Consider the following 8,744-nt stretch of genomic DNA (forward strand, 5'->3'; position numbering starts at 1 on the left):
ACTTCTTTTCTAGCTTCTGCCTTTTACTTCACAGTCTCAAAGTTGTGGAAATAACCACAATAAATTATAGTGTTTTAGGAGTAATTAGTATTCTTTTACTTTATTCTTTTTATATAATAGATGCTTCTTTTTAATACAGATTTATATTTTGGATATTATTTTTATTTTAATGTACTAAATATATTCTGTTATTAAATTCTGTTGTCACATCAAATGATTCTCATAGGAAAGACGTGTGGTTGTCTCAGCATGTTTGTTTTGTGTTTATTATTATTTTCAGAAATAAATGAACAAAAAAGTGAAACTCTAGTAGCTGAATGTTTTGTCAGAAACTGTTAACACAATATAACTTGCATCCATGCATTTTCTTTGCTTACTGCCTGTACACCATGGATCGATTGCCAGTCACTACCAATACAAGTTACACTTTCAAGGTACACACAGTGAGCCCACAGGTACAGAGATAACATACAAACTACAGAGAGGTCCAGGCATTTCTATAAACCATTCAGAACACAGTTTGTTTCCTTGGACTCTTTAGACAAAGAAATCTGCCCAATCCAGCATTAAAAAACAAGCAGGGCCCAACCAGACCAGCAGCTTGTCAAACTGGTGCATTGAATAAGCAAACTGTTAGACTTCATTTATCTTGTGTTAGTCTACACAGAACTTTATAGACTAATGTCTGTGGAGGTTCTCAGTCATCCAGGTCATTGTAGTCTAACGAGCTTGGAAAGAAAAGCGTCTGGACTTCTTTAAGTTGCTTAAAGACGTTTCGTGTCTCATCTAAGAAGCTTCTTCAGTTCTAAGGTCAAATGGTGAAGACTGCCAAATTTAAGCCCTGTGGGAGTGTCCCACAGAGGGACAATGTCAAGGTAGACTAATCTTCAAACTAATCTGTCTTCATGTCTAGAACTAGTGAGACTGGTCTATTACTCCAATCTCCAGTATAGCAACCAATTTGTTTTGAATCACTTTTTTGTCTTCAGGTAACCTGTAGGGCTGTGAATACACCGTCACACCTGGGAAAGTTTCAGTGTGGTGTCATAGAGGGTGGTATGGCCTGGCAGTGAAGAGAGCAAATTGCTCTCTGGGCTGGCGTTTCATAGCCACCTAAAAGGTGTGAGGCGGAGATATCAAAAATGTTTTGAATTTGGCACGTCAGGCCTCAACTTTGTGTAGCAATTCAATAAAATTTTATTTATTTAGTGCCAAATCACAACAGCAGTCACCTCAAGGTGCTTTATATTGTACAGTAGATACAGAGAAAAACCCAACAATCATATGACCCCCTATGAGGAAGCACTTTGGCGACAGTGGGAAGGAAAAAAATTCCTTTTAACAGGAAGAAACCTTTCGGCAGAACCAGGCTCAGGGAGGGGCGGGGCCATCTGCTGCGACCGGTTGGGGTGAGAGAAGGAAAACAGGATGAAAGACATGCTGTGGAAGAGAGACAGCACCACCTCATAATCCACATTTCCCACTTACCATACAACCACAAAGAGTCCTTGCCAATTGATGACTTTGAGTTAGAAGAAGGAAGTATTACAAGTCCTTTGGCTCCTGGTGTGAATTGTCTGTGTCTAACCCCTCTGTTAGGTACTGCTGATGTTCCAGGGCCTGGAGCAAATTCTCCTTTGATGATTTTACCAGTGTGTGAAATTTTGTGCTCTGGTCCAGTACACACTGAATATTGTTTTTACCTGGACTTGGACCTTCCTCCCAGCTGTCTTTAAGCACATCCCTCTTATGGTTTCCTGCCAGACAGCACTTTGAAGGGAGAAATCAACAATATTCAACATTTGGACACCACGGCTCCAGCTGCTAGGCCCAAGGCTGGAGCCCACCAAAACAACTCCCTGATAACGACTGTGTGATGACTATTCTTCCCGTCCCATGAAGGCCACCTGGGTTGGCTGGCAGACTGTTTACTTAGACTGATAGAGCGAAGGACACTGTCTCCGCTGAACTATGGACACGCACACACATACACATACACTTACACTGATAGGCACTCACTCATCCCCCCTCCCTTTCCAACGCCTTCGATGCTTGTTTCCGGCGAGGGAACACGGCGGGTCTGTGTGCCGCGCTGGAATGATAACACCTGCGTGGTGTGCTTGGACCAAGTCAGCAGAGTCCAGCTGTTGCCAGTAAGGTTACACAGGGTTCTTTTTATCTACTTCTGAACTGCAAGCATCATGGTTTTCGTGGAGTATGAAGTAAATCATGGTCATTTATAGTGGCTTTTAGCTTAGAAGACTGTCCTCAATACATAACTACAAGGACTTGAGAATGACTCAACAATGAACTATAGCTTCATCTTACTTTACATTAAGGACTTTTGGCTATTTTTGCAATGTAACTCACTGAAGAATGATATCTCTTCATGCCTGCGATGCTGCTTGAAAAGTTATGTAATATCTTTCCCATTCCTTTCTCTATCCTAAAAGCTCTCTTCATGTAATCTCTTCCTCTCCAATACACGCACACACACACACACAGAGACAGACAAACAAACACTTTGTCAGTGCAGCTTTGGTGGCTGAAAGCTTTTTTCTGAATCTTGCTGCACCAGTAGCGCATTTTCCCTCTCAAAGAAGAACGTGGCTGCCACAAAAGATCAAACACACTGGCTCATTCCTGCAACGCTGGCAAGAAGCCAGTGGTGGGTGGTGGTGTGGTGGGGGTTTTGGAGGACACGAAACAGCCTGGTAGTATCCAGGCATAAGACTGGTATAAAAATGTGTGTCTGTGCAGTGTTGAGCTTTAAGCCTGCAGGAGAGAATGCCACAATGATTAGGATTGCAGTTTAAATTTAGAAATGTAGAAATGGGGAACCTGCTCCCTGGTGGTTCGTAGTTTTTTCATTCGGCTGAAACCAAAGCCGATAACTTCCAAAAATGGTACAGAGGGGCTGTGGCCCAGTTTCAGGGATTTAATCACAGACACAGCTATGCATGTTGCTGAATTCAACACAGGGATTTTGGGGGTGGGTTGGAAGAAGAATTATTGAAGTCTGGGAGCAATGAAAGTGAGAAAAAAAAATCAAAGACAAACTCAAGTGTGAGAAACCAGGGCAAAGCAACACAGAATCTTAATTGTCACAGTTAGTACTATCCCCACTTGTCTTCTTTGGATACGCTTTGCTGGGCTTTAGAATTGGGGAACCTATACATAAGCTTGTCTTTACTGTCTTTTATTTAGTTTTACTTCCCCCCTTTCTTAATAATAATATATTACTTTAATTTATATTGTAAAAGGTAAGAATTCTCCAATAATACAGAGAAAACAGAGACAACCCCAACAATCAGATGACCCCCTATAAGCAAGACAGTGGGAAGGAAAAGCTCCCTTTTAACAGGAAGAAACCTCTGTGATCAGAGTTATTTTCTAATAGTTTTTTATTTTTCATTTAATTCTAATTTTAGTTTGTTGTCAGTTTATTTTCTGTAAGTTACCCAGACAATATTTAGTTTTCAGTTAAAAAGTTTCAGTCTTGTTTTAATGTCAGTTTTAGTTTTTTTTTAGTTTAGTTTAGTTTTTTTTTATTGTTACCATATGGAGAGCTTATGCCATGTGTGGAGGTTTGGGAGAATTAGCACAGGTGTAAACAATAAAAACAAACACTTTTTGACATACTTTTTGAAAGCAGTTGACTCGTAGTCCTGTAGACATTCAGAGTCTCAGGCAGTTGTGGCAGTTGTCATTGTCACGGAGCAACAAACATGCATACATAGATACACAGGCAACACCTGAAGTTGGTAATTCCCATCCGTTCATTGTGATAGTATGGTATTAGCACAGAGCTAAACCTTAGAAAATCCTGGTTTATCGCATCCCACATTATCCTCAAGTGCACACAGATGTTTAGACAGACACAGCAGTCACTGCAATTGTCTTCAGTGGAGGTAAGATCTGGGGGTGGGGGATCAAGTCAGCTCGGTGGTTTATGTTTCTAACCACATAACATAGATATCAATAAATACTGGACGCTAATAAATAACATTAAAAAAAGGAAAGTAATAAAGGCTGTTGTAAAAACCACGGCACTCATCAAAATAGCAAAACAAACACACAAAAACATTTTCTTCTACTATATTTGGCAGATATTTCTCACGTAAAGCATACCAATGAAAAAAGGAGGATTATATCCTCAAATCCAAAATACAATTATAATTTGCAATATTTTTGCAGGAAATGTTATATATCGATACTAATACTTTTAGTCTTGGAAAATACATTCATTCACCAAAAGCAAATGATGCAGAAAAATATTTTAGTCTACAACCAAATTGTGATTATATCGCTGCAAAGACTCAACATTCTCGACATTGAGCAGCTGTTGCAGCAATGTTCACTAACAATGGAGGCATTAAATCAGTCAGCACAGGATTGTGTTTTTGTGTTCATCGGGAATTGCCAGACGGAGACGGTGAATGAGTTAAGCTTTTCAAAAGTAAACTAATCTGGTTTTTAATTAGCCAGGCACAACGTTAAGCTGAAGATAATTTCACTATCATTTCTTGAACCCCCCTCAATTAATTAGTTACCTGCCCCTCTTTTTAAATTTTCTAATCTAATAAATATTTGCAGTCTGTAGTTTTGCTTAGTGATGGCAGAAGCATTTAATCACACACAGACACAGAGCTCAAAGGTGACATGATATTGTCCAGTTTTCTGTTTAATGCAGCTTAGCTCAGATCAGCTTTCTGCTGTTGCTTTTTAAATTGGATTAATGATTGAAAGAAGTTCTATTTATAAAAACTGCTGATGCAGGTCATGGGCTGACAGTGCAATGCTCAAATCCTACATTCCCACCTTCCCTGGAGTATGTCACAGTCTGATGGCTTCCTATACAGGTGGGGGTAGCACTGATTAGATACCATTAAGGTAACTACAGCTAACATCTATTGACCGCAGGCCAACTGTAATGCTAGGTTTTCTCCTCTATTTATGTGTGTGTGTGTGTGTTTGTATGATAGATGGGGGGATTAAATGTCTTCACATAGCCATATTGTTGGGACCCACCTCCATGTTTTGGTTTTGCTATAAAGACGCCAACTAAGGTTAAGACAAACTTTAAGATGTTTTGTAGCTAAATTTAGTAATAGTGAAATTCATGTTTATCAGGTGATTTAAATACACCACAATATATATCGGTCTGACAGAGACAAATCAGGAGAATATTATTATCATTATTATTCCATTTCTTTAACTAATTTATTAATTAATTGTAACGCCAGGCTGCACCTATTTTTCAACGTCTGCTCAATGTCTAGTGTAAACGTCCATAGGACCTCCGTGTATGGGCTATTTATAGTCTAAATGTGGTTGTTGTGGACGTCTTTTCAAAGTCAAACTTACACTCATTTTAGATGTCGTCTTTATAATGGTTTTACATCTATAGGCTCTGTAATCCCATGTCTTCAGAGGGTGGAGGGCGCATGTTTTCTTTACAGAAATAGTTATGTGTTAAAGAATAATGCACCCAGTCCAAACTTCAAATGTTGAACATTGCATTCAAAGAGAAGAATATGATGAGAGAAATAATAATAATGGATTGGATTTATATAGCGCTTTTCAAGGCACCCAAAGTGCTGTACAATACCACTATTCATTCACACACTGGTGGAGGCAAGCTACGGTTGTAGCCACAGCTGCCCTGGGGCAGACTGACAGAAGCGAGGCTGCCATATCGCGCCATCGGCCCCTCTGGCCAACACCAGTAGGCGGGAGGGTAAAGTGTCTTGCCCAAGGACACAACGACCAGGACAGAGAGCCCGGGGATCTAACCGGTGACCTTCCGGTTACAGATCCGCTTCCCAACCCCCTGAGCCATGGTCGCCCCGCTACGTTTATGTTAAATAACAATTTAACATAAACCAGTGACACACACAGTGATAATGGCCGAAACACCCGATGAATCCAAGGTCCACTACTGACGATGTGTCCCAAATTTTAAAATGATAATCTAGATCAGATCTCTAATCCCTAAACCTAACCAAGGAAGGAAAATGGCAGATTAGCCTGGGTAAAAGACCGAAAGTTGAGGCACACGACGCTGTGTGCTGCTGGCAATATTTCTGGGCTGCCTTTCCTCATAACAGCCATCCCTCAAGAGTCTCTCCATCTAAAGCAATGCATTATCAGGGACCATAACATGTAGTCCTTTTTACTGAATCGGATTGAAGTCTAGGTTGTGTCATGGTTGGACATCCAAATTGTGGACTAAGTTTGGACATCATGTAGGTGTCCAGAATTGGTCATGGACCACCTGACCCAATATAGATATGATCTGCATGTCTATCCGACATCCATTGTTTAGTGGGTATTCTCTTCGACAATACACACTGCCTGAATCAAACTGTGTGATTTGCCTTCAGTTGATGTAGATCAGATGTAGATAAAATCAGGCCTGATTCTGAGTTATCTACATCAGCGTGGAACACATTTGCATAATATACACATTGTGAAGCTTGTTGCTCTTTTTAGTTACTTTCCTTAAGGCCAAGTCTAAAAGGCCAAATCTAAAAGACTTGGCCTTGAATGAAGTACACAAATGCTGTATTTTTGGCATGAAGTTTAAACACCAGTTTTCATACACTCCTGGCATCTAAGGAACTGATGATCTAGTTGATTAGTATTAGTTTTGATGGCAACAACCTTACAATAACTGCACATTCCTTGGTGATGGCTTCTTAATAGGGTTATTTGGCTAATTAGTTTTGATCATTTGCCAAGGTTTCACAATAATCTCAAAACAGCAGTAGAACTACTTTTGACTGTCCTTTGCCACAACACATATCTCTGCATGTTTTGATTTTTACACCAGATGTCCTTCCTGATATAACCCCAAAGAGAGTTTTGTCTCCTGCTGGAATCTGAAACTAATATAATGTGCTTTTATGTTGCCATGTGTTCTATAGTTACACTTCATTAACAAAATGTGATTTTTCTTTTCTTTTTTTAAATTAATTTATTTTTTGATGGCATGGTGGGGCAGTGGTTAGCACTGTTGTCTCAAAGCAAGAATGTGCTTGATTCAAATCCACCATCTGGCACAGCCCTTTCTGTGTGGAGTTTGTATTTTCTCTGTGGGTACTGTGGCTTCCTCCCACAGTACAAAGAGACAGTAAGTGGGCTTAGATTAACTCATAAATTGCCCAAAGGTGGGAGTGTAATAGGTTGTCCATCTTTCTGTGTTAGCCCTGTGGTGGACTTGTGAGCTATACAAGGTATATCCCATCTATTCCCCTATACCTGTTGGGATAGCCTCCACTCCCTTTTTATTCTTAGACAATGAAAATTCCTGGTTCCTGGAATAGGACTTTCTTGCTGAGCCTAGACCCGAGCAGCTTAGCTGCTTACCAGAAGAGCTTGAATAGAAAACAACTGAACTTCCTTAAGTTTTTTAAACATATTTCATGTATCATCCAGGAGGCTTCTTCAGTTCTAAAATCAAAAGGTGGAGAACACCAGTTTATTAAAACATATAGTCAAGATTGTCCCTTAGTGACACTTAATCATTTTCATCATCACATGAGAAATTTGAATCCATGAATGCATTTTGCATTCATGGATTTGTGACTTCAGCTCGTTGTTGCTCCTTCCAAGTTGGAATGCACCGCAATCTTACTTTCGTGGCTCAAGAGTTTGGAGTTCGCCTTGTAATCAGAAGCCCCAGCTTGGACAGTCTCAGTTGCTTTCTTTTCTTTCTTTTTTTATCTTCACCCGTTGCCTACTGGTGGTGGTCAGAGGGCCCGGTGGCACCAGTGTCTGGCAGCCTCGCCTCTGTCAGTGCGCCCCAGGGTGGCTGTGGCTACAATGTAGCTTGCCATCACCAGTGTGTGAATGTGTGTGTGAATGGGTGGATGACTGCATATGTAAAGTGCTTTGGGGTCCTTAGGGACTAGTAGCGACTAGTTCTCTCTCAGCTCTCTCAGCTTCAGGCGTATTTAGACGCGAACAACATTGCAGAGAAATTTCAGTCTGCCTTTAAGCCACGGCACAGCACTGAAACGGCCTTGCTTAGAGTTCTCAATGACCTATTTGTAAGCACTGACTCTGGACGCTCTGTGGTCCTGGTTTTATTGGACCTTTCCTCTGCTTTTGATATGGTTGATCATAACATTCTTCTACTAAGACTTGAGCATACTGTGGGTATAAGAGGCACTGCCCTCAACTGGTTTAAATCTTATCTTGCTGACAGGTCTTTTTCGGTTAATTTGGGTAACTTCTCATCTTCCTCGGTACCTGTACGCTGTGGTGTGCCTCAAGGATCTGTATTAGGCCCTATTCTCTTTTCGCTATATCTGCTCCCTCTTGGAGCAATTTTTGAGAAGTATAATATTGCCTTTCATTGCTATGCTGATGATATACAGATTTATTTTGAGATTACTGACGATCTTGCTATGTCTTTTCACTATTTTCGTGAATGCATGCGTGAGGTTAAAGGCTGGTTCAAGAGTAATTCTCTTGTCCTGAACGAAAAGAAAACGGAGATCGTGGTGTTTGATAGTAAAATCCCCCGCGACCAACTGTGTACTGCTCTGATGCCTTTTGCTAGCTCTCCTTCTGATTATGCCAGTAATTTGGGCATACTACTGGATAGCTCGCTTAAATTTGACAAGCAAGTGTCTGCTGTTGTGAGGTCTAGTTTTAATCAGCTGCGCCTCATTTCTAAGCCTAAGCGCTATATTCCGCACATTGACCTGGAAAAACTAATTCACGCATTCGTGACT

The sequence above is a fragment of the Aulonocara stuartgranti genome (genome assembly GCF_965226115.1).
Source record: "Aulonocara stuartgranti genome assembly, chromosome: 17".
NCBI classification, from domain to species: domain Eukaryota; kingdom Metazoa; phylum Chordata; class Actinopteri; order Cichliformes; family Cichlidae; genus Aulonocara; species Aulonocara stuartgranti.